This window comes from Balearica regulorum, chromosome 11 (genome assembly GCF_011004875.1).
Source record: "Balearica regulorum gibbericeps isolate bBalReg1 chromosome 11, bBalReg1.pri, whole genome shotgun sequence".
Taxonomy (NCBI): domain Eukaryota; kingdom Metazoa; phylum Chordata; class Aves; order Gruiformes; family Gruidae; genus Balearica; species Balearica regulorum.
Genome location: NC_046194.1, coordinates 14,266,499 through 14,293,070, shown reverse-complemented (window position 1 = coordinate 14,293,070; position 26,572 = coordinate 14,266,499). Strand labels below are relative to the sequence as shown.

The window sequence follows — 26,572 nt, the reverse complement described above, 5'->3', positions numbered from 1 at the left end:
CTGTGAGGAAAGGCTGAGATAGTTGGGATTGTTCAGCCTGGAGAAGCCTCCAGGGAGACCTTATAGTGGTGTGATGGGTTGACCCTGGCTGAGGGCCACGTGCCCACCAGAGCCCCTCTATCACTCCCCTCCTTCTCTAGACAGGGGAGAAAAAGTACAATGAAAAAAACCCTTATGCGTCAAGATAAGGACGGGGAGAGATCATTCTCTAATTATCATCACGAGCAAAACAGACTGAACTTAGAGAGGGAATTAATCTAATTTATTACTAAGCAAAACAGAGTAGAGGAATGAGAAATAAAACCAAATCTTAAAACATCTCCCCCCACCCCTCCCATCTTCCTGGGCTCAACTTCACTCCCGGCTTCAACCTCCACCCCCTCAGCGGCACAGGGGGTTTGGAAATGGGGGTTACGGTCAGTTCATCACATGGTGTTTCTGCCACTTCTTCATCTTCAACGGGAGGACTCTCATCGTTCCCCTGTTCCAGCATGGGGTCCCTCTCACGGGAGACAGTCCTCCATGTCCTTCTCCAACGTGAGTCCTTCCCATGGGCTACAGTCCTTCATGGACTGCTCCAGTGTGGGTCTCTCCCACGGGGTGCAGACCTTCAGGAACAGACTGCTCCAGCGTGGGTCCCCCACGGGGTCACAAGTCCTGTCAGCAAACCTGCTCTGGCGTGGGCTCCTCTCCCCATGGGGCCACAGGTCCTGCCAGGAGCTTGCTCCAGCACGGGCTTCCCACGGGCCACAGCCTCCTTCAGGTGTCTCCACCTGCTCTGGCGTGGGGTCCTCCACGGGCTGCAGGTGGAATCGCTACACCCCCTCATCCTTCCTCCATGGGCTGCAGGGGGACAGCCTGCCTCACCATGGTCTTCACCACGGGCTGCAGGGGAATCTTGCTGCGGTGCCTGGAGCACCTCCTCCCCCTCCTTCTGCACTGACCTTGGTGTCTGCCGATGTTCTTACATCTTCTCACTCCTCTCTCTGGCTGCAAAAGCTCTCTCTGTTTTTTTTCCTTCCTTAGCCAGCGGCGGGTCCGTCTTGGAGCCAGCTGGCATTGGCTCTGTCAGGCACAGGGGAAGCTTCTAGCTTCCCACAGAAGCCACCTCTGTAGCCCCCCCCGCTACCAAAACCTTGCCACGCAAAACCAACACAAGTGCCCTTCCAGTACCTGAAGGGGCCTACAGGAAAGCTGGAGAGGGGCAGTTTACAAGGGCATGTAGTGAGAGGACAAGGGGTAATGGCTTTAAACTAAAAGAACATAGATTTAGATTAGATATAATGAAAAAAATTCATCACTGTGAGGGTGGTGAGACACTGGCACAGGTTGCCCAGAGAAGCTGTGGATGCCCCATCCCGGGAAGCATTCAAGGCCAGGTTGGATGGGGCTTTGGGCAACCTGGTCTAGTGGAGGGTGTCCCTGCCCATGTCAGGGGGATTGGAACTAGATGATCTTTAAGGTCCCTTCCAACCCAAACCATTGAATAAATAAATAAGACCAGGACAAATGGCGGCTTCTAGGTGGCGTTTGTGTATAAGTAGCTCTTAAACATAATGTGTTGATTTGCACATCTGCACTTGGCCACTGATCCATGACTCGGGATGTGCTATTGGACCTCAGCTGTTTGTTTTCCCTTTCTGTTTGACAGCCTTTGTGTTTGCCTTTAAACAAGTATTTTTGCTGCCCAGGGAGACAGAAGCAAACAGAGAAGGTTGTTAATAGGCTATCTGCACTACCATGGCAATCTCCTTGGGAGATAGCACAGAGGTTCAGCCAGCATGGCTTTGTCTTGCAGCCAAGTCACTTTTCAAACAGCTTGTCCAGACCCAGAAGCTTTTCCAGCAGCCTGCGTGCTGCAGAAGGCCACACAATTATTCTGCTAGAGAGTGGGAACCTGCCAAGAACTCTGTCACTTTATTAAGTAAGAGTTTTTGAGGAAGCCGTATGAATTAATCAGGGAGTCAGACAACAACTTGACTAAATCACTGAAGAGGAGTCCTACAGTAGTAATGAGTTATTGTGTCTCTTGCTCTGGGGGAAAATGAACACATGTGTCAGGAGCTATGCTGACTATATAAAATGACCTGGATAAATTACTTGGGGATCTTTTGCAGAACGGGGAAAAAAAAAGTGCGTGTATCTCTCTTTCCCCAGAGAGCCATTGTCACAGAACAGTGCCTGGATGTTTATCTTCTGCTCCGCTGAAAATACAAGGATAAAACCAGGATATTTCAATTTCTTTCATCTATTATACAGAGAGCAACATAATTAGGTAAAAAGGAAAATATTGCCTTTTAAAAATTGCTGCTCTGATAGAGAAATCTGATTTGCAACTGTGAAAAGTTCAAGCCGTTCTATTCTGGAAGCGGCAGGCTTGTGCTGCCAACGGAGATTGCACAAAGCCTGCCTGGAGTCTCCAGCATGTAACTGGGCAAATAGAAAAATGGATGTACTCAAGCTTGAGTACTTAATGGTTATTAATGGCAAAACTATGGTACAGCATGTTGATTATTAATATATGCACCATATTCTTGCATTGCACAGCCATAACAGCAATTCACTCAACAATCTAACATGTAAAAAGGTCACAGTTAGATATTTAAAAGTGTAATCATCACAGAAGCACCCAAGGAGGCCTTATAAAAGAGACATCAGCAGAAATAATTGGGAAATTTGAATCAAAACCTTTAGAGGATTTGCCTAATTACTTACACTTTTGTAAATACAATTATTCTCATTTTTAGGAACCTAAGTACTTGTATAGGTTTGTCTCAAGATAGCGCTGTGCAGAGTACCCCAGAAGAAAAAGTTGAAGTGGGGAGGGATGAGATAAGGACTATCATAACATAAGCCACTTTCATGTCACACACATTGGTTTTCACATTCATGTAATGACCAAGCCTGCTCACCTTTCACTAGACTGAGGTGCATCTGTCAGTGCTGTGAAGCATGAAATGCACTACTAGAGATGTCACCACTTCATGGGGTGAAAAAACATGGGAAAAGTTGTATGACCTGTAGTAAAATGAGAAGGCTCACTTCGCAAAATGTGGATATATACAAATTCTGATAAAAGTCAGGCATATTCTAATCTACCACTTTTGAGTATTTACAAGGAAGAAGCTGTTATAAGACTTGTCCCTAAAATAAACAGTATACAGATTGCAATCCCCAACACAAACATCTAAATCTGCATTTGCTGAGAACAAAATATTCGGGGGGGGGGGGGGGGAATCTCTATTTTAAAAGATGCTCAAGAGTATTTACTTCTTCATTGTTTCACAGAAAATTCATCTTCAATTTCACCTTCAATTATCACACAACTACCAGTGGCTCTAAGGGTAAATCATTGTCTCTACAAAACCTAAGAAATTTGAGAATACTGCTGCATTCTCTATTCATCAGATATGGGGAGCTAGAGTTTTAGTTTTAATTTACAAGAACTTGAGGGAGAGCTGAAGCTTTATTTTTGTTCTGTTATTGATGTTGCCACATAAGCAACTCCAGAGGAGAACTTTCCAGTAATCTTCCTAAGAGAATCAGAAAGTTTATGAAAACTGTAATCTTATGCTTCTTTATCAGTAATACAACTGAGTATAGGGGGGTTTCTTTGTGCTTTTTTTTTTTTTTTTTTTTTAAATCTTCATGCATCTGATATTTCTTCCTTGTTTGTCTGATCTGCAGTATGTTCCTCACAACATATCTGAGTATATTACAGTGGAACAGATGGGTTTAACCCTATCCGGCAAACGTGGCACTGAGAGACAGTGACAATTGCCTGTGTTTCATAGCAACTGCCCAGAGTGCTTGATCTGTTGAGAGTTAAAAAGAGAGCAGAGAGCAGGGCTGGCCTGTTCTCCTTCCTTCTAAAACTCCCAAGGGGGGTATAGCCAAGGGCACTAGAGCCAGGCAGACACCTGGGAGAACATAAAGTAATTCCAGTGACTATTTCTACAAGAGGAGGATCATTACTATTAGTTAGGCCAGTTTAATCTCTCTGGCTCTGGTTCAAGACCAGAGGGGGTTATTGTCTGTACTTGAGGATGTAAAGAGGAAAACACAAATCCCTATTGCTAGGCTAAGAAAGTATTCCCTTCCTTAGTGTATAAATGTTAATCAGATAAAATAAAAGGCAGTGCTAATGGCTGATTTAAACCCAAAAGCCCAGAGATATTTACATTCAGTGCATTCACCCAAGTAAGCTTCTCTACTGAAGTAACGTAGATGATGCAGTTTTCAGCAACAAACATGATGCCTAACATCAACTGGGTAAATCAAGTACAAAAAAGTGAGTCTAGCTTGCTTTCCTGATTTTTACTAGCCCTTCAATTTTACTTAATGACAGTTTGTTATTTAATTTAATTATCCTTAGAATGGTTATGTTTTCTACAACAGAGATGTAACAATGCACAGGGAGCTCTCTCCTTAAAATCTGACTCGAGTGGAAGTGAGAAAGCTTACTGGGCTGTAATAATACTGTAATAATCTTTATTATACTATAATTTTTTCACATGGAAATCAAGATTTGTGTGCCAGTGCTGGCACTGCATATCATGCCTTCTTGATACTGGCCTCAAAGAATTCTCCAGCCACCTAGTATTAGATTGTTTCTGTTAAATGATAATATTTTTGGGAAAGTTTGAGCAAAACATCCTCAGATCTCTATTTTATGATAGAATGTAAAAAATATACATTCTGATATTTATGATGCCTCTTGCTACTTAGAAACCACCATTACCATGACAGTGCTCTTCAGGATTACAAAGATAAAAATCCCCGTCCAATAGTTAGTGAGACGGTAAGGCTGATGGATCCTAGGGTCAGGTTTTAAAGCTAAGGAGGAGTGCTTTCTGTGAATATTTATGAGAAAGAACTAGATAGAATTGATATTGGAAAAGACTCCAGAAGTGTGCAAGCTGTGTGAATTAAGGTGATACTTTCCAAGACATTTTCCCTTGCACAGAATACTCACCTTTTTAATAAAAATTTACAACATTAATAGTACCGTGTTGAGACATAGAAAACAAAAGAAAATAACATCCATACTTAAATTTGCAACTGAGGAAAGAGAGTTGCTAGGAATAGACAGCAACAAGGAAAGCATATCTAAATCAGAAACTGCAGTTTTTACATTGTGTTATAATTTTATCTGAAATTTGTTTTAATCCTTGTATAATCTTCAGCGCAGGTGGTGAACTCCATGTTGAGAGCATAAATCTAGAAGGATTATCACTGCACAAATATTTTTGGTAATCTCTCTACCTTGGAGGAAGTGGGCTCTGGCAGGGCAAATAAACTCTAAAATTGTGACAGTGTGGTGGAAAATTTTAAAATGAAAGCATCATCAAACCTAGGCACATGTGTACCTTCAGTCACAGGTATTCCTTTAAAAGGAACTCATGGCTTGGTGAAATCAGATAAGATCAAACAGGACACTGAAAATACAAAAATCTGAAAGCTGGTCTAGGATCTACCTACTTGTTTCCTTGTATATTAGAAAGAACCATTTTTACTCCCCCCCACAAGGTTCCCAGCTTAGTTTGCTAACTTATCAGTCCTATTGCTTCTTTCCCTGGTTATGATGTAGGAATTACATCTTTACAGCATGAAACTAGCCCAGCTTGTTCTTCCTCACAACACCTGTCAAGAGGAGTGCTTTGACTTTGCAGGAGAGAAAATGGATTTCTTAGATGCACCACTGATATCCCTCAGCACGCTGCAGCCCACTGCGTACAGCCTGGGGAAGTCTTATAGATCCTCCACAAAGCACTGACCCAAGAGACGGAGAACAGCAGCTAAATTTCTATACAAAGCTGATACTGATGATCGTGGCCATGCCATGTGGAGGAGTTATACTATCCTTTTAGTTGACATAGGTACTCCAAATGCATTTATATCATCTTTGAATACTGAGTTTGAATAACCTGGGTATAACCACCAGGAGCCTTTCCTCTGAGAGATTAAATATGTAATATTTTATAACCCAGTTTAAACATGTCCCATGCAAAATTCAGGATTCGTTTTCAAAATGTAATTTTCTTTTAATTTTTAAACAAGTTCTTGCAACGATTTTCATTTTATTATCTGTATCTATGGAATAATGAACAACTCAAAATACAAAAATCTACAGATAATTTGATATTTAATGATTAATCTATTCTTGTAAAATGAAATTTAACCAATCATAAATTTAGATGTAACCAGAACTGTATCTGTCACTATATAATTAGATTGCTGAGTTGTCAAATAACAGAAATCCATTATCCTTACATAAACTTCTAGTTTCCAAGGCAATGTAGTCTCTAAGGTCTGAAGAGTTGGCAGTTAAATAAGTGGGGTTTTCTTTTAAGTTTAACGTAGAGAAAACTACAGTTCAAAATGAAGGACAAAAAGAGAATTATGGAACAGTAACAAAAGGAAATGAAGTCAAAGGATATATTATTAAAATAAACATAAATTCCAGAAAAAATTTTTTAAAAAGAATGTTTACAAAAAATCTTGAATACTATTAGGAAACTCCACTAATGCAAGAGTCTTAATCCAATGCTTTTTATCATTAATGAATGGGCTCCATTAATGGAATCTCCAGATACTTTATTTCACCTTTTGCAAATCTACTCACAGCAAGGTTTAGAAATAATGCAAAAAGAAGCTTACATGAAAAAGAAATAAAATAATAACTGATTTGGGAGGAAGGGAAATGGACAACCCTCATTTGCTCTTCAAGGAAATCTATTCCATTGATCTAGCTTTTAGAGCCAGACAAAAAGTAAAAATATATAGTTTATAGATCTGCAAATGGAGGACTTATTTTGAGCTGCATTGATTTTAAATTTGTGGAATAGGTTATGATTAACAAACATCCCCAACACCCTCCTTCCCTCCCTCCTCCCCAAATTATATGATTATTACTTTAATATATTTAGATTTTATTGCTCCATGTTAAAAAAACAAAACTACAACAATAAAAAACCCCGAACAAAACCAAAACCATATAAAACCTCCAAAAAACAACAAATGAAAAAGCGGTGTATCTTTGCAACACAGGTAAAGATTCCACTTTCCCTTTTCTTGTTCCTAAGCAAGGGGAACTACCATCTGCTTACTGTTACTCTTTTGCTGTAGTTTTCCAAGTCTTCCACCATTAAAATTTGTATTCCCTCCACAACCTTAGTTTCTATCTCCCTTTTCTTCTAACCTTTTTCTTGCGTTGAATCCAAATCTGAGATGCTTTGTAGGATGGTTGATTACGAGAGAATGCTATAAGAAATAAAATTTTTGCGTATGTATATGTAAACTCAGTTGACTATACAACAGTCTCAGAAAATTGCAGCTTACTGGGATTCTTCCATCAAACAGTGAATACTGACCATGCTGTGGTTCAAGAGAGCTTAAGAAGGCAAAATGTGAATAGAGGAAATTGGAGATGTACTTAATTTGAAAAGTGTTGTCATGAAAATTTGTCTCTTAAATACCAGATCTCTTTGATGTCACCATTTCTCACCAATGAGCTTGTTCATCAATCAGGATGATGATGATTTCCTCCAAAATCTGTGTGGCATTCCCTTAGGACACATGAAAACCAATTTCCACAATGGACGAATACTGTACAACCTATCAATCCAGAAGCTTTAGAAAAGAGTGTCAAAAACTTCTGTGTACTGTTGGATTTCCTCTGGACCAACCTCTGTCCCAGAAACCTGAGGGCCAGAAGCTGTTTGGTCACAGTAATTCCAATTGTACATGTGGTTCTGGCACAAGAATGACAACACTCGTGAAAAAAATTAGGCTATTTTCCCAGATATTCTGCAGCTGGGTATTTATAAACTGCACAGATGGGGGAGGGAGAAGAATTTTCCTGTTTTGTATAAAAAGCTTTCTTCTTTATCATTGAACTATGAAAGGAGGAGGAGAGATGGACCGTGCTGTTAGTCTTAATGGCACTCTCATATAGCTTTTTATTACCAGACAAAACCCTCCCCGTCATCCTATACTACTTTCGTGGAGATTTTTCCCACTCCTCCACTAACAATATCAATGAATTGTTTATTGCCCTTTGATAAAACTTATTTTTCTGTTTTTACAACAGATTGGAAAAAAATATTGTGTGTCTATAATCTAAAATGAGGACATGTCATCTGGTTCTGTCACAGCATCTAATGTCCCCATATTCTTCTCTCTCATTCCCTCATGCAGTCCAGTGCTGTCTTTGCCTTTTTCACTGCAGATGCCTGTTAAAATGTTGCCTTAATTGCTTGCTGTTGGAGGGGGGGGGGTGGTTGGTTTGGAGTTTTTAAGGGTGGGAAAGGCATGTATTACTTTGGCTCAGACTGCTATGCCATTGCCATGTCTCTTTCTTGTTCTGTTCATTCCATTCACAATCGAGACAGCTGAAACTCAAAAAAGATCCAACATAAGAGAATTGAAGTCAGGAAGTGGCTGTGTTGTGCAAATATCTGTGGGCCTGGCTGCTGCACATTACCTTCTTCCCCCAAAATGAAGTAATTGGCAAGTGGGATTCCAGTAGGCTGTTATTTGGCATGTAATATCCTTCCCCTAATGTATCATGGGCTTTCAGACAGACTAAGAATTATTCATGTGGCAAACATCTGGATTTACATAGCAGCCAGTAGAGCTAATCTCTTCTGGCACAGGGAAAGGACATGTGCAGAATAGAGCTAACAACCCTAAATCAGAACCTGGTGAGGGGCAGGCCAGTACCACTTCACTGTCCATCCAGCTGGAAAAGTAGAATTTAGGGAGAGAATTGCAAAGAATTACAAAAATTTTAGTGGAAGGATTATATTGGCTGCTCAATGGCACATGGATGGTATCTAGCACCTTCACAGAAGCTTATGTCTCAAACCATAATAATCTGTGTTTTGTCGCTAGGACTGATTTATCAGGAAGGCAATAAAATGAAGCAAAATAAACTCCAAAACAAAAGAGCAGCATCTGATAGGGCTTATAGGAAAGTAAACAAGAATCTTACAACAGTGCTAATGCATGCTATTAACAATTACATATGGCCCATCTCTTGGCATAGCAGAATGTATCTGTCACCATCCAGAGGCAGGAATGACAAATTGTACTCAAGCCTGTGGGAAACCATAGTTATAATTCATCCAACACAAGCAATGTGTAGACCAAATAAACTTTAAATCCAGGACTAAAAGGGAGACAAATATTCTACGAGAAAACCTAAGAGATCTCAGATTTTAGTAGGTTTTCATATATTGTTGTATATTTATTTGCTCATTTAGATACATAGTGAATAGATGAGAAAAAATAGACTTTTCCACAAAGATATTCAGTAAGGAAGAGGGATGGATCTCATTACAAGCAACTGCCACCATCACTTTCCCCATGACACATACCAGGCTCTAGGAAGAGATTTTACAAATATCCCCAAACATACCTCACAATCTTGCTTCTTGCAGGGTACAAAACTGTTTTCTGGGTATTTGGTTTGCTTTTGGTCTTGCTGGAGGAACCAGAGATTGGCAAAAGGTGGTGTACAAAAGATGGAGTAACCAACACTTGTCCTTTGAAAGCCAAAATCTTAGGAAGGCACTTGAGCTAGCTGAAGGCACATGACTACAGGATCAGCTCCATTTGGTTTCTTAATGAACTCAATATTTCTATGTACTTGTGAGATGAAACCATGACAATAACCATACCTCAAGTGGAGGAAGCATGTGATTATGTGCAGTCATCATGAATCACCAGTTTTATTCTCTTCCAACCAACTCCTTCTCTGATCTTTCCAGTATCAGAAATATTGCTTTTCCGAATTTTCTCTGGGGGAAATGTTTCAACCTCTCAGCAAAATGGTGATTTATCCCTGAATTACACTGATCTGAGTTGTGGGATGATTGGCAAGGAAGATATCAGGCTCTTCTTTTACTACTGAAATAGATGTTAAGGGGAGAACAGCTGGGAAGGATTACTGTTACGATGAAAGTGGGAGTGAGAAGTCAAACCCATCTTTTCCCATACCAGTTGTTGATTAGACGAAGAGTACCTGCCGAGGTTGAACAAATAAGACCCTTTTCTGGCTTTTATTATCTGAAGCTGGAAAAATTTGATAGCTAAAATGTAACAACACGTTATGAATTATTTTCTTAGTTTCAGTAGTATCTTTGGTTGATTTCAGCTCTAAAAATATTAATATAAAATGCTGAAAGGAATAATGAGACAGTGGTACTTCAATGTTTCTCTCATTGATGTCACAGAATGGTTTATTGATTCTATTTAGCTCCTAATTGGCTCATATTATTAAATTACCAGCATTCAGGCTAGAAATTAGTTTAAATGATCAATCAATGCAAAATAAGGTCAAGATTATTAGTGACAGACTGGATAGGCAGATAAATAGATCAATAGAAAGAAATAAAGATAGATCAATGAGAATTTTAGACTAAATGGAAAAAGTAGGTCGACCTTATTTCTCGTTCTTAATTACATACCCACTGGCTTTTTCTGTGGGGACTTGAAATCTTGCAGTCTATTTCTACACTGCATAATTATAATTCTCAGATCTGACTGATCATGTCAAATCTTAAAGCAGAACAAATAGTGAAAACTAGGCACACTGAGATGTTGAGCCATCAAATTACATTAGTAAAGTCACAGCTTAATAGAATCCTCTAGTAATTCCACCAAGTTCAGATATGGAGAACACTGAAATACTTTAAAAAAAAATAAATCTACATTAATTAAACAAACTTACGATAAATTGGTCCAGACTTGTGCATAACCTTACATTTAAAATGTTAGATTAGGTTGATTGTAAATTGACTGCACTTTTTTCTAGCATATCCCAACCATTAATTATTGAAAGTCCTAATCTAACTAATATCCCCAAATCAAGGATTTCTTCTCTTGCCTTTGTTCTGTCACACCGCTGAATGGATGTGGTATAATATCTAGTAAACTTTTCATTTTCACAAAGTCTGTCTGATCTTGTCTCAGCCACATCCAGAACATCTTATATTTTGGCCTCATTACCCAAGAATAGGCTGGATTCTTCTTAATGATCACTAGGGATCACTCAGATTTCTGCACAAATTAGGACAAGCTATTACACTTTTCTGTCCCTTGGCTTTCCCGTCTGGAAATGAGGATGTTGATTTTCGCCCTCTTTTCTTTAAATTAATTGAGATACTGGTGAAGAATACTGTTTAATGTTAAAAAGAACAATTATTTTATTTTCTGTTTTCCTATCAAAATATCACCTGAGGTTAAAACCCTGTTAATAATGTTAAAAGATATATGCCAATTTTTTGTTTTAGGAAGACTCAATCATACTGCTAACTACTCATTAAAATCTACATCTTGGGTTATGACTATATTACTTCTTGCAGGGTTTCCCAAAGCTCCCCTCCAAGGGATATCTGGGTACAAGAACACCTTTATGTCTCTCTACATGTCTCCAGGTGCACCCACAGGTATAGCTTAAAGCATGGACAACCTTCTCCTCTCTCCTTCCCTACCAATCCTGCCTCCATGACCAACTCTTGGCCACTGTGCCAGCATTTATGTCATTGGAAGGAGATGGGCAGCAGAAGAGGCTGTATTCGCTAATGGTCTCACTCTCCAGATACTGGGTGGATAAATAATTCCAGTCATGATGATCCAGAAGGATACTTTCTTGGTATAGCTACCACATGATTTATTCACTATACAGTGAAGACTGTGGAACATATAAGCAAGCCAGTTTCTTCCACTAGCAGAGGATTAGACTTTATGAGCCAGGAATTTCCATGTTTCTATGAAAACTGAGCCCTTATCCACTCTTAATCAGATGTAAAACTTTTCCACATGTACTTACCAGTAAGACTTCTGAGTATACCCTTTAGTCTTAAAAATTTGCTTTCCTTTTCCTTTTTTTCTACTGCATCCCACACTCCTTTGTCCCCCACTACTATGTACTTGCCCACAGTAGAAGTTGCTATGCGTTAGAGCTGATTAAAAACATAGCGAAACGTATTGAAGGAAGAAGTTATTGAAATCACTCTTGGAAAGTTTGCACAGCCATTTAATGCTTGCAGAAAGTTCCAAATAGTGGGGAATAAAACAAGTGGGAAAATTAAAAAAAAAAAAAAAAATTCCAAATATTTCTGCACTACATTTTCAGCTCCTGTTTGCCCTCGAAGTCTCAAATCCTGACCTCTCTGACCAAGTAGTTTCTGTTCAACTTCAGTGGCTGTTGCAGTTACTTTACTCACTCCTTCAGACTGCATACTGCTTTGCATTTTAAGTCTGCAGAATTCTCCTATCTACAAACAAAAATCAATGTGTATCTGCCTTATACCAGATAAGGGCAGCACTGGATCCTTCAACAGTCTTCTGATGATGTGTATTATTTTAGGTGTCTAGTCTACAAGTCTGAATACAGCAGAACAGATGAGATGTCTTTCTCTAGACAGACTCCTCATCAGCCTTTTCAAACTCCCACTGGAAAGTCACTGTTTATTCTCTCCTCACCACCCCACTCAGGCTCGCTGCGCCTCAGCACCAGCTGCCATAAAATTCTCCCCTTGATGTTAATGCATAACTCACATCTGCATTAGATTATATAAGTAGAAGCAGTGAGGGGGGAAATATAGCCTCTTGTGAATCTGGAAGCTCCACGAGCATCTAAAAATATGTGTTATCCTTTCCTTGAATGTACTATTAAAAATAAAATAAAGCATCTCAAAACACACGAGATTCAGTTCAAGATAGATACTGAGACATCTGAACTAAGGCTAGTTCATTTTTTCCTTGTTTATGTCTATCTGAAAAAACAAACAAACAAACAATAAACAACAGCAAAGCACTCTGGAGAATATATCAGCCCTGCCTTACTCAACTAAAATGTGAAATATTTTTTACAATCCTGACATTGAAATTTTACTCGAATTGTTATAAATCATGCTTGTCACATTAATTTACATTAGCTGCTGAATACTGAACTGACTTCACAACATAACTGAGGAAATGACAAACCAAATAAGGGGAAAAAAAAAGAAGATAAAATTATTTTTCTGCAATAAATTGCAATTACATACTACAGAGGTTACAAGAAAAAAATGACAAAGAAATGATGGCACATCTTTTCTTAATTTTGAGACAAAACTATTAGTAGGGGAAAATAAAACAAAACAAAATAATTTTGCATTAAAAATAAAAATATTAGGTTGAAAAAAATTCAAGCAATAGAGCCAATGTCACAGGGCAGATGAGCTCATCCTATTTTAAAGAGGCAGTTACATTCCCAGTAGCAGACATACAGGTGTCCAAGTATCTTTCTCACAGACTCAGTGATTTGAGGTTCAACAGAAAATAAATTCCTAATTTACCACACTCAAAGATATTTAGTGGTTTGTCCCAGGGTACCCATGGAGCATGAACCCAGGTCTTCCCCTCTCTGTGCATCTCTCTTGTGTTTTACCATGCCTGCCCAATCCTAGCCAATGCTATTATTATGAGAAGCAGTACAGTAGAAATGCAAGTTCACAGCATCCAGATATGTCAGTCTCTAAAGCAAAAAGAAAAGGGGGGGGGAGAATATTTAAACAGAAATCTGAGAAATATGTTCTGGGAAGCAACTGTCAGTTTTGTTTACTGAAGTTTAGAAAGGACAAAAGATGAGAATTGGAAGCAAAAGGTAATTCTATTCATCACATAAAGCAAATGACCTACTGTGATAAAGTTATATCTGTCATCTTTTAGGTGGCTTCTTACACGTAAATATAGGAGTTGTGCACATGACGATCTTCATCACTGTTCTGAGGACACTGATAGATTACAGAACTGACAAGTTCTTTCTAGGACTTAGACATGTTTGAAATATTTCTCCTCTATCTGTGAATAAATCAGAGGAAAATTTTCCGTGGAAGGCAGGTGTGCCCTTCCTGAGTCCCTTTTGTGCTGCTCTCTGCATACAGGTGATTTGTAGTCCGCTCACCATCTTGATTGAAACATGAGAGAATTCCAGATATGGGTAAAACAAATGCTTGCTGTGTGGATATTTTCAATAGTGAGCAATTTCTTTCCATGTAGTTTAAACAGTAGAAAGTCTTAAAGAAAAAAGATCTGAAAGCAGAATAACCCAAAGGTCACCATACTTAATAGGCAAATTATGTTTTCAATATGTTTGGAAGTTTTAATGTATTTAATTTACTATACTGTTTTAATTTCTTTTCAAATGTTCCCTCTAGGAATAGTTTATCACTGTAAATGTTCCCCAATCATAAAAAAGTTACAGGAGACATTAACATCATGTCTGTACCCACTACAATATTAATGGAATGATTAATATCCAGAAATGAATGACAAATAAAACTTGTACCAGCCTGAAGCCAGATATTCTAAGAAAGATGGAACAGTTGCACAAAGAATGACTGTAATTTAAAAAGAAGCAGCAATAAATGTCTGGGTGGAGGAAGGAGAGGAAAGAAAAAGAAAGCTAACAGTTCTGAAGATTGTTAAGAGCGACCATTTTATATGGCAGATGATAATTTAGTACATATGACTTAGCTGGATGTTGGAAAAATGTTGAAAAAGCAGTAAACAAGTGAATGAAACAAAGGTGTTAACAGATATGAAAATTGACACACAAACAAGTAGACTTGCTGTTCTTTCCCAGACAGAGTCCTAAATACATAATAACATTTTACACCAAGGATCTTTACAAGAATTAAGAAAAATCCCATTTAGGCAGTGCACATGGAGAGAAGCTGAGACACATGCCTGTTGATCTAAGAAGCAATTTGCCTACGGTCATGCTGGGAGTCAGTGAAAAAGGCAGAACTAATATACAAGTTTGTGAATTCCTTTTCTAACCAATAGACCCTTTCTACTTGGAAGCTTAGTGTGTGTGGAGACTTGAAATGTTCCCAAACCCATTGACTTTTACCAGCTTCAAACCAATACCTTTTGGCAATGCCCTCAGCTTGTTCTGCTCTACTTTCCATCCTCATAATCTTAGCTGAAGAATTTGTCAACCAGATCTTTCTTTTGGAAATGTTCACAGTTCCTGATCATCTTCTGCCTTTCCCCAATTTGGTTTACACCTATTCATACTGGTGGTCTGACTGTAAGACTTTTACTCAGTTTCTATTTGCCTTTTGATCCAATAGATCAAACCCCCTTAGGCTTTTAATATGATGCATTTTTCCTCATACCCTACACTTTCTAACATTATATACCAGTTCTTCCTCTATCTTCTCAGAAATCTTTTCCTCAAGGCACCTCCATCTTCTGCCTTCTTCTCTCGAAAATACAACTTTAATCATTTCAACAAAAGGACAATGTGTCTTTCTTAATTGAATGTATACGCTGAGAAGAATACCAGTGCATTTAGATTAAATTACCTTCTCTGTGTTCTTCTGAAGGAATAACCTTCTAGAGCTTTGAAGGGAAAGCCAGCGTTGTTAAGAGCTAATACGCACAGTGCCTGAGAGGCAGCTAAGGCCCTTAGGAACTCTTGGATGATTCAGACACAGTATGGTCTACTGTTTTTGATGGAGTATGATAATACAGTTAGGAGATATGTTAAGATTGTTTTGGCAGTTCAGAGAACCTTTACTGCCATGCTGGGCAAACCTGAAAACTATTATGTTATTTCCTACTACACCACATGGTAAAGATAGCTTGATAAACCAGAAAAAATTAACCATATTTTCTTGTCCCTTGGGTTTTCATTGTGTCTTTTTCTTATTTCTTGGTAACTGATGGAGAGACAAAAAGATATATTTTTGATAGTGATACATGAAGAAACTTGGAAAGAAAATACAATATTCTAACACTCCATGGAAATGAAGTCACTGTTAATTGATGGAGATTAAATGAGAACAGTCCTCGGAGCAACCAGTATAGAGAAGCTCACATGCATAACTTCCATCAATACTGCAATATGCTTTCTCAGCTCTTTATATGAAGTTCATATGAATATATGAACTTGTCACCTGTTTTGTTTTCATCTCTGCAGGTATTTACATCCTTAGATTTAGAAGCAAACAAAATAAAGCTCCATTTGACATACCTTTACAAAATCTTCCTAACTGGGAAGAAATCTTTTTCTAAAAGGAAACATTTTATGTGTACTAGTCCTAACCTCCCTCTGCCCCAGCAATGTAGTAAGAGATCCATCTCAACGTGAACTTCAAGAAATCTTTAGAGAGCACAGTACCTGTTTTTGCTGCTTTCAGTACCAAACATCAAGCTTCCTGCTTGTTCAGAAGCTTGTATCTGGGTATACAGCCCAAAAGCAGGGAGGGATCCAGGCAGCTAAGTTAAAAGCTTTCTGCCTTTTACTTTAAAAAACAAAACAAAACAAAACAAAAACCAAACAGCAACAAAAAACCCAACACCCACCCACCCCCAATATTTCTGTGTAAATATATGTGCTTATACAACTGAAGGCAAAGATCTCAGATGCGAATTTATCCTTGTTAAATTAGTGTTTTAGACATACTCTCTTGTGGAAATTCAAAGACTAATGCTGGAAATGGTTCAAAACTTCTTCTAAGCACAGCAGACATGGATTTAATCCTTGGCTTGGCAGAACATGAAAATAATATAACTGGTTTGAGTTATATAACTTATATACAAACTTGCATCAGCCACTGAAATGTTAAATGACAAGTAGCTGTGTAGTATCACAGGTATTGAATCTTCTGATAAGGACACACCAACACTTGTAGGTACCTTACTTCAAATGACCTTCCCTCAGCAGAAAATAACCTGAATGAAAAAATTTATTTTCATGGTCACTTAGGAACCTATTCAGTCACAAATTTAAACAAATATCTAATAGCAGGATACTTTGCAAAACCTTTTTACAGATAAATCAGACTACAACTTATTAGAAACCCTTCTCTGAAACCTGGCCATGAAAATATTAAAAAGCAGTAAACCAACAGTATTTATCTCTTCTTTTAAATGACTGTCAGGCTCCTTGTCCCAGTACTGAAGAGGAATGCACCAGAACAGATCCAAAATAAACAAACAAACAAATTAAAAAAAAAAACAAACCCCCAAAAAAACCCCAAACCCCACAGTCCCATCAGAGTTAGTCTCCTCAAATTCTTTACAGAATAAAACAAAGTAAATGTGCAGAGGTCCTCCAAGGACAGAGGTCATAATGGTCTTCTTAATACAAAAAAAACCCCAGTTTTGTTTGTAAAAAGAAATGTTAAAAAAAGACATGTACCACTCACAGGGAATGAGAGGAAACGTGAGACTCATCATCTGGTGGTGACACACTGGCTTTATAAGGAAAGTAATCTAATTATTTGCATGTTGAAAAAGACTTCTAAGTTGATGCATTGGACTCCTTTGCACTTTCAAGACCCTGAGCTAATCCTCTCAGGAGAAGTAAAAGAGGAATTACCATCAAAGCAACTTTCTGCAATAAGTAGGTGGGTTTTTTTACTTGACAGATTTTGATTTTTTACAATGCTCTGTAATGCAGGACTCTTTAGTAAGACAGAGATATTTCTAATTTGGCAAATTACAGCTGAACTAGATTTGTAGGCATAGTTTATTTATTTATTATTATGCTTACTTTATTATACTAGATTTTGTACTGATAGGACAAGGAACACTGAAGACTTTATGTATGGAGTAAAACTACATGCACACTACTATTAATGCTGTAATAATAATAAAATCACAAAAATATAGGCCTTTTTCTTTGCAATTATTCTCTTGAAACTCTTAATAAATACAGAATCTCAGGTGACTACAAGGAATAGAGTAAGGATAAATCAATGGTGTGCTATTAGAATGGTCTTAGTGGATAGCATGAGGAGAAATGACCATTTTGTGAAACATGATAAGGTATATTGTAAATAAAGAATATGGAAAAAAAAGCAAAAAAATTACAGAATTCAGATTCTACCTTCAGAAAGAAAGCTCTAACATTTCCCTATAGATAGCAGAACTGCTCAAAATAAGTTGCAGTATGCATGATAAGGAAGGATTTGTGTTATTCCTAAAAATTAGATTGATGATTTTGAGCTCTCCCTCCTAGTTATTTGTGATGTACTATGAAATGGTCTGACAAGATTTTTTATTTTATATATATTTTTAATCTTAACTTCTTTCCTTTATATCTCTTAAATGTTCCAATTATATCAATTAGGCTAGTATCACTCCTATTAAACGGGTGTGGTTCTGCTTCCAAAGTAGACATTTCAGTGTATTTCCTTTCAATATTTCCTTTCTGCCTTATAGAAGGGATTAGAAAGGATTTCCATAGTACCTGTAAAACATCCAGGTGCTATGTGGCCTCTTCTCATTTGTGATCATGATTGATAGAGAGAAATGTACTCAGTAACTTGACCAAAGAAGTCCCATTTCAGACATGCTAAGCCAAAGGCACCCTCAGGCAAATTCAGAACTGAATCTCAAGTGTTGTGGAATAAAGAATATCTACTTCTGTCTTTGAGGAGAAAAAGGGAGCAGAAAAACACTTATATTTTGTGCTCAAGACATATAGAGGCTGCATTGTGAATGTCCAAGCAGGACAAGAATCCAGCTGGACCCTTGATTAATTGACAGCTGGTACCAACAATTTTCACTTACTCAAGATTAACAGATCCAGTGGGTTCAGCTAAGGTTAGTTGCTGTGAAATGGCCCAACATGATTTTTTCAGTTTATTTAGTTTTTAATTTTATTTTTTCCTGACCTATTTTCTTGCATCTTTCACATTTTTCACTGATGTTAATTAAGCTTGTCATCAGCTCATATTCATGACACATCTTCACAGACAAGTTATCCAAAGTTAATTTTTAGCATAATATTCATGCATTCATAATTCAATATTCACATATTCCAACATAGTTTTAAGGAAGGTATAAGCAGTAAGAGGATTAGTGATGAATATTCAGATGTAGGTAAAAGAATATCACTGTAGTTATGAATAGACTCATCTGTAATTGTTTCCAAAACAAGTCATCGTTAATATTTTGTTTGTGCTTGTGTGGCTTTATGTATAACTCTCTGAAGTCCATGGAAAACATGTTGGCTCCAATAAACTTTAGGTGAGGTACGTAAAATCAGAACATGGCATCTTATACTCACAAATGTCAATGGTAGTCCGTCCGTGACTGAATTGTCTGCACCTGATGACATCTAGTAGTAATTTCAAATGACATAAACTGTGTTAATCTGGAGACTGCTAGAGAGCTTAGAGAGAGTCATATTTCTAAAATTCACTCTCTGCAGTAAGAAAAATAAAGCAATTTACCATGAGACAATTCAATAGGAATTCTATCCAAAACTGGCAGTGCAGTCAGCATGTTTACATGCGTAATCTTTTCAAGGAAGATATTAAATTCACCTCTTTGGTGAATTAAACTGGATTAAACTGGGCAGGGGCCGTAGTAACTAGAAGGCACTCAAAAACTTTCCCTATGAATGTATGGAGTCATTTGGTAGTCAGTCTCAGGATATCATCCAGAAGCTGCATAACATTTAGTTCAGAAGTCACTATAAGAAAAGAAAAAAAGAAGAAAAGGGGCCTGACTGAACTTATTTTCCTTATTTAGTTCAGGATATTAGACTATTGCTTTTGGATAAAAACATTGTTTTTATTGTACTGAGCTTTGAGGTATTCAGGCATAGGTACTCTCAAAGTGAGTTACAACTTTAATAATAAATCATGGCAGACAGTGATGAGAGACAGAGTATTATCCATCTCAGTGGAGGCAGGGGATGGAAATCCATGTGGCAGCAAAGACGAAAGGGTTATTAGTATATTAGAAACCACAGAAGCGCCTGAAAACAGTCACATAAGAATTAGGGCTTCTCCCCCAAAAAAGATGGTGGGATCAATAGCCCAACTGAAGTGCATCTACACCAATACATGCAGCACATACAACAAACAGGAGGAGTTGGGAGCCATTGTGCAGCTGGAGAACTATTATATAGTTGCAATCATGGAAACATGGTGGGATGACTCGCACAACTGGCGTGCTGCAATGGATGGCTATAAACTCTTCAGGAGGGATAGGCAAGGAAGGAGAGGCGGTGGGGTAGCCCTGTACAGGGTGTGTTTTGACTGTCTAAAGCTTGAGAATGGTGAGGAAAAGGTTGAATATTTATGGGTAAGAATCAGGTGAAAAGCCAACAAGGCAGACAGATATCGTGGTGGGAGTCTGTTACAGAGCACCCAACCAGGATGAAGAGGCAGCTGAAATATTCTATAAGCAGCTCAGAGAAGTCTCACAATTGCTCGCCCTTGTTCTCGTGGAGGACGTCAACTTACCAGACATCTGCTGGAAATACAACCCAGCAGAGAGGAAACAGTCCAGGAGGTTTATGGGATATGTGGAAGACAGCTTCCTGACACAGCTGGTGAGTGAGCCAACTAGGGAAGGCACACCACTGGACCTGTTGTTTGCGAACAGAGGATTTGTGGGTGATGTGATGTTGGAGGCCATCTTGGGCATAGAGATCATGAAATGATAGAGTTTTCAATTCGCAGAGAAGTAAGGGGGGGGGGGGGGGTCAGCAGATCTGCTACCTTGGACTTCCAGGGGGCAGACTTTGGCCTGTTTAGGAGACTGGTTGACAGAGTCCCTTGGGAGGCAGTCCAGAAGGCAAAAGAGTCCAGGAAGGATTGACATTCTTCAAGAAGGAAATCTTAAAGGTGCAGGAGCAGGCCATCCCTATGTGCCAAAAGATGAGCTGATGGGGAAGAAGACCAACTTGGCTGACCAGAGAGCTTTGGCTGGAACTCAGGAAAAAAAAAGAGAGCTTATGGCCTTTTGAAGAAGGGACAGGCAACTGAGAAGGACTACAACGATGTTGTGAGGTTGTGCAGGGGGAAAACTAAAAGGGTCAAAGCCCAACTAGACCTCAGTCTGGCTACTGCCATAAAAAAAAAAAAAAAGTTTCTATAAATCCATTAGCAACAAAAGTATGGCTAAGGAGAATCTCCATCCTTTATTGGATGTGGTGGGACACATAGTGACAAAGGATAAGGAAAAGGCTGAGGTACTTAAAGCTGCCTTTGCCTCAGTCTTTAATAGCAAGACCAGTTGTTCTCCAGGTACCCAGGCCCCTAAGCTGGAAGACAGAGACAGGGAGCAGAAGGAAACCCCTGTCATCCAAGACACTTAGACACATACAAGTCTATGGGGCCAGATGAGATCCACACAAGGCTAGTGAGGGAGCTGGCGAATGTGCTCCCCAAGCCACTTTCCATCCTTTATCAGCAGTCCTGGCTAACCAGGGAGGTCCCAGTTGACTGGAAGTTAGCAAATGTGACGCCCATCTACAGGAAGGGCTGGAAGGAGGATCTGGGTAACTACAGGACTCTCAGTCTGACCTTTGTGCTGCAGAAGGTTATGGAGCAGATCATCCTGAGTGCCATCACATGGCACATACAAGACAACCAAGTGATCAGGTCCAGTCAGCATGGGTTTATGAAAGGTAGGTCCTGGGGGTGTTGGTCAACAGCCAACTGAATATGAGCCAGCAGTGTGCCCAGGTGGCCAAGAAGGCCAACAGCATCCTGGCTTGTATCAGGAATACTGTGGCCAGCAGGACTAGGGGAGTGATTGTCCCCCTGTACTCAGCACAAGTGAGACCGCACCTCAAGTACTGTGTTCAGTTTTGGGCCCCTCAGTACAAGAAGGACATTGAGGTGCTGGAGTGTGTCCAAAGAAGGGCAATGAAACTGGTGAAGGGTCTAGGGAACAAGTCTTACGAGGAGCGTCTGAGGGAGCTGGGGTTGTTTAGCCTGCAGAAAAGGAGGCTGAGGGGAGACCTTCTTGCTCTCTACAACTACCTGAAAGGAGGTTATAGCCAGGTGGGTGTTGGTCTCTTGTCCCTAGTAAAAAGTAATAGGACAAGAGGAAATAGCCTCAAGTTTTGCCAGGGGAGGTTTAGATTGGATGTTAGGAAAAAATTCTTCACTGAAAGGGTTGTCAGTCATTGGAACAGGCTGCCCCGGGAAATGGTTGAGTCACCATCCCTGGAGGTACTTAAAAGACACATAGATGTGGTGCTTAGGGATGTGGTTTAGTGGTGGACTTGGCAGTGCTGGGTTAACAGTTGGACTTGATGATCTTAAAGGCCTTTTCCAACCTAAATGATTCTATGATTCTATGAAATGTAACTTTTTCCCCCCCAAATGGAACTGTTTTATATCTGCCCAGTGCAAGTCAAGCCCAGATGCCCCAAATAATTTACCTTTGTTCTGGCTCTTAACTCTCCAAAGATTTCAGCAAAAAAGATAAGCCACTAAAAAGAAATAAAATAAATAAAGAAAAAGTTTGAGATAGCATCAATATGGCAGCAGCATTTATATTTGAAACTGATCCGATAAGAGGAAAAAAAGGAAACATCTGTATCAGTTGAATTTAAGCTGTGAGGAGTTAAGAAAATTAGAACAGAAAGACGATGGCAGTATTGAAGCTGAACCCAAAGCTAAGAGAAAATATCTAATCTGCAACACAGTCTGCGTTTAAGAACTCAGAAAACTTTTAATACCTTGATTGGATAAGGTGCATAATGACAGACCATTTTCTGTTGTGTCCTTGAATTGATTGATTCTTTTTTTTTTTTTTTTTTTTTTAAATAGCATCTTTCATCCTCCATCTGAACTTAGTAAGAAAATAAATGAACCAAGAAACATGGACTATTTCAGGAAAAAAAAAAGTCCTTCTTGTGCTTACTTGACATATCATAGGCAAGACAGGATAATGATCAATTCATGTTGCATATTTCTGAAAGATTTACTATGCAGCAAAAGCAATGCAAAGAAGTAGGAGGTGGGAGGCAGAAAGGAAAGAAGAAAAGTTATGTGGTCAGAATATGTAAAAGTGAAGGACAAACTAAGTATATATTCAACTTTGATTTTGTATCTTCCATTAAAATCAAGGAAAACATGCATGGACCAACACCAGCTCCTTGACAAAACATGGATTTGAAGCTTTTAGAAGATTGACATTGGGAAGTCACAACTATAATCTACAAGTCTCTGAAGATACTCCTCTTTTACATCTTTTGTTATTTTTAATAATTTCTTTGTGGCTTTTTGAGGAATCAAATGTTTGAGAGAAACATTACCTGGAGAACCCATTGCATCCACTTGTAAAGGAAGTTTTGTTCTGAAGGCTCATTGACTCCATTCCTTCATGAGCTCTAATGACTTCATCCAGGTAGTACAGATGTGAAATAGTAAGCGCTGTAGTCAAAAGCCGACTGTAGATGTAATACTTGATGTTAAACAAATAAAGAACAACAAAAAATTAAAGGATGCCTTTGAATCTATAAGATCAAGAGCTCTCATGAAGCCAAGGACAGATGAGGCTGTGTGGTAGAACTAGTATAAAGGCTAAGTTTAAGCATGCTGAACTAGATAGGTTATTTTCAGGGACAGAACCAATGCCTCTAGAGGTAAACACAGGAACTGGTATTATCTCAAAAAACAAAATGTGAAAAACTGCCTCTTCCCACTGGACAGGTCATAGAATCATAGAATTGTTTGGGTTGGAAGGGACCTTTAGAGGTCTGCTAGTTCAACCCTTCTGCCATGGGAAGGGACATCTTTCACTAGATCATAGAATCATAGAACCATAGAATCATAGAATTGTTTGGGCTGGAAGGGACCCCAAAGATCATCTAGTTCCAACCCCCCTGCTACAGGCAGGGACACCTTTTTGCCCTAGGCCTTATCCAACCTGGTCTTAAACACTTCCAGGGATGGGGCATCCACAACCTCTCTGGGCAACCTGTTCCAGTACCTCACCACTCGAACAGTAAAGAATTTCTTTCTAACACCTACTCTAAATTGACCCTCCTTCAGCTTGAACCCATTACCCCTTGTCCTGTCACTACACTCCCTGATAAACAGTCCCTCACCATCTTTCCTGTAGGCCCCTTCAGGTACTGGTAAGCTGCAATTAGATCTCCCTGGAGCTGCCTTTTCTCCAGGCTGAACAATCCGAGGTGTCTCAGCCTGTTCTCATAGGAGAGGTGCTCCAGCCAGATCTGGTTCCTCAAAGGCCCGTTCAACCTGACCTTAAACATTTCCAATGATGGGGCATCCACAACATCTCTTAGCAACCCATTCCAGTCTCTCACCACCGTCATTGTAAAGGATCCTTATGTCCAATCTAAAACTGTTCAAAACAGTTGCCCCTTGTCCTGTCATTACAGGTAAAAATATCTTGGTAAAAAGTCTCTCTCCTGCAGATCTGGTAGAAAGTGCGTACTGCAAAATAAATGGGGAGTCAAGAGAGAGGTGAAGAACAATAGGAGGGACAAGATATGCAGGGAGAAAAAAGGTTTGAATTTAAAGCTGATTGTTTGATAGTACAAGGACCCTGTAAACAAAGAAATGAGGTATCTTATATAAATATGACCTACATATGCAGGCATTTATTGCATTACAAATGGATTCCTACAACTGACAAACAGAAATACTTCCACAGGCAGGATGCTCATACAGCGCAACTCCCCCTGACAAGCACTTATTGCCTTACCTTGTCCTCCTGACAGAGATGGAGATTGCTTCACCAGTAATTGAGACAGAAACATAGCTAGCTGCTTGCACATGTTTTCAAAATATATTTGCAAAAGATCTTTATCTGTGTACAGTTTGTTTAATAGGGTTGTTCCAGCAGCTGATGCAGCCTGAGGGCAGAAGTGAGGTAAGGTTTTCAGAGAAGAGAAACCTTTCTTAGAACAAAGGTTGCAACTGGACAAAGTGGGCAACTTTGGGGCACAAACTTTTTTTTTAGGCAACAGAAGGTGGATTTGACTAGCATTTAGTTGGACCAATAAAGATGTTTCCTATGCCTACAAACTTCACATTGCATCATTATTTTTTTTAAGAACAGAAGAAAAGGCTTCATCTTTCCCTTTTGTATATTTGATATGATTCTGTTCTAGCCCTATCTTACAGCAGCTATACTTATTTCCAGTTGGTTTTTACAAGTCATGCAGAGCTGGTTATGTGTAGGGGATTCTCTAGTGTCTGCAGCACCATTCCATGCCAACTGTTTCCATAATTCCTTTTATTACTAAATAAATTGTACACACTAAACTGTAACTCAGACCTGCAACTTACAGCTGGGGCTAGGAAAGAATGAGGGATGACATATGCAGAAGCAGCACAGAATGTAAGCTCCCATCACTTGCAGTTTTGTTTTTTCCAAACCCCTAAAACCAAGCAAAATAAAACAAAATTCCAACCGTAGCACTACCTCATCTGTAGACAGAGTTTCAATAGGAAATGTCCTGGTACAGAGTTACCAGAGGTGGAATACAACATCATATCAGATCATTGTTATTTGATGGGAGAAAAATATATATCCATTAAAAATATAATATAAATCACTGAAGAAACATATTACCAGAGAAATATCACCATCATTAATGTAAGTTTGTCCTTGGCAATTATTTTTTAAATATAATTTTTTTTAGGGATTCTGGTGTAAAAGCAAAATGAGTTAGCAGCATAACCCAGCACAGGATTCCTCTGCAATAAGTACATACAGAAGCCAGCTAGGAATTGGAAACATCAGTGAAGACATCACAAAGGGTAACAAAAAAGCTCCAGCTGACTTTATGAGCCTGTGGATCAGGCAAAAGGTTCAGCAAAGGTTGGATGGTGGTGGTACATTGTACTGTGACATGCTTATCCCTTGGTAATTGAGAGAAATGATTTTATGCAATATGTCTTGGAAAAATTCTATTGGAAAATACAAAATTCTTTAGTAACCTATTTAAAGGCTTCTTTCATGGTTGAATCTTTCTGAAAATTTCAAATATATTTTGTTTTCATACAAAACCTCATTTCACAACGAGAAAATCCTCTCCTATGCCCCTCACTTCTTCCTATGCTATGACAATAAAGATCAATTAAAATAGGTGATTCTAATTCTGCTAGACATACGATTCCCTCCACACACATTACCATGTTTTAATTCATATCCAGTGTTCCTGATGTAATTTTAAAATAACAAAATCACAAGTCTGTCATACCTGCCAGAGTCTTCCTTTGTAATGGTATTCATTATTGCTCAAGTTAGTGTAAGGAACAGATAATATGTGTTTTGTTCTTTTGACAACTATTCATTTCATTGGGAGCACAGATGTGCAGGCCTGTGTAGACACAGGATTTAAGCAAGCAGTGTTTAAATCAAATCTTATTTAAAAAATCTTGATTGACAAGGCAGTACACCATGTGACTTTTTCAAATTATAACTTGTATCCACTAGAAAAAAAAGTTAAAAAGTTTTGGGTTTCTTTTAGTCATGTCAGATCAGGCAAAAGAGTTTTCTGTTTTGAAGAGATTTGTTGTAGATGCTAAAAGTAGGACAAATGTGTATTTGAAAAAAATCCATAAAAAATTGAACGTAATATGTCACTTGTGAAATCCAGAGTGCTCTCTGCTCTTCCTTGAAGAGTCACTCCACCTGATCCTCACACAGCTTCCAGTGAACATAGCAACAATAGTTGAAGTCATTTTCTCTGGGGCAGGATTTGGTGAGTTCTGGAGTATAAATAACAAGTTCATCAGCCACATTCACAGAACCAGCAAGCTTCTCTAGGTAT

At 38.8% G+C, this 26,572-nt stretch overlaps 1 long non-coding RNA gene across 3 annotated transcripts in view; it reads right to left on the bottom strand.

Moving 5' to 3' along the window:
* The window catches only part of LOC142603364 (uncharacterized), a 118,395-nt gene that overhangs the window by 32,428 nt on the left and 59,395 nt on the right, over positions 1-26,572 (bottom strand). For all 3 annotated transcript variants that reach the window (XR_012837285.1, XR_012837284.1, XR_012837286.1), the window contains one exon: positions 7,110-7,263. This is a non-coding gene — a long non-coding RNA (uncharacterized LOC142603364). The remainder of the gene's footprint in view (positions 1-7,109; positions 7,264-26,572) is intronic.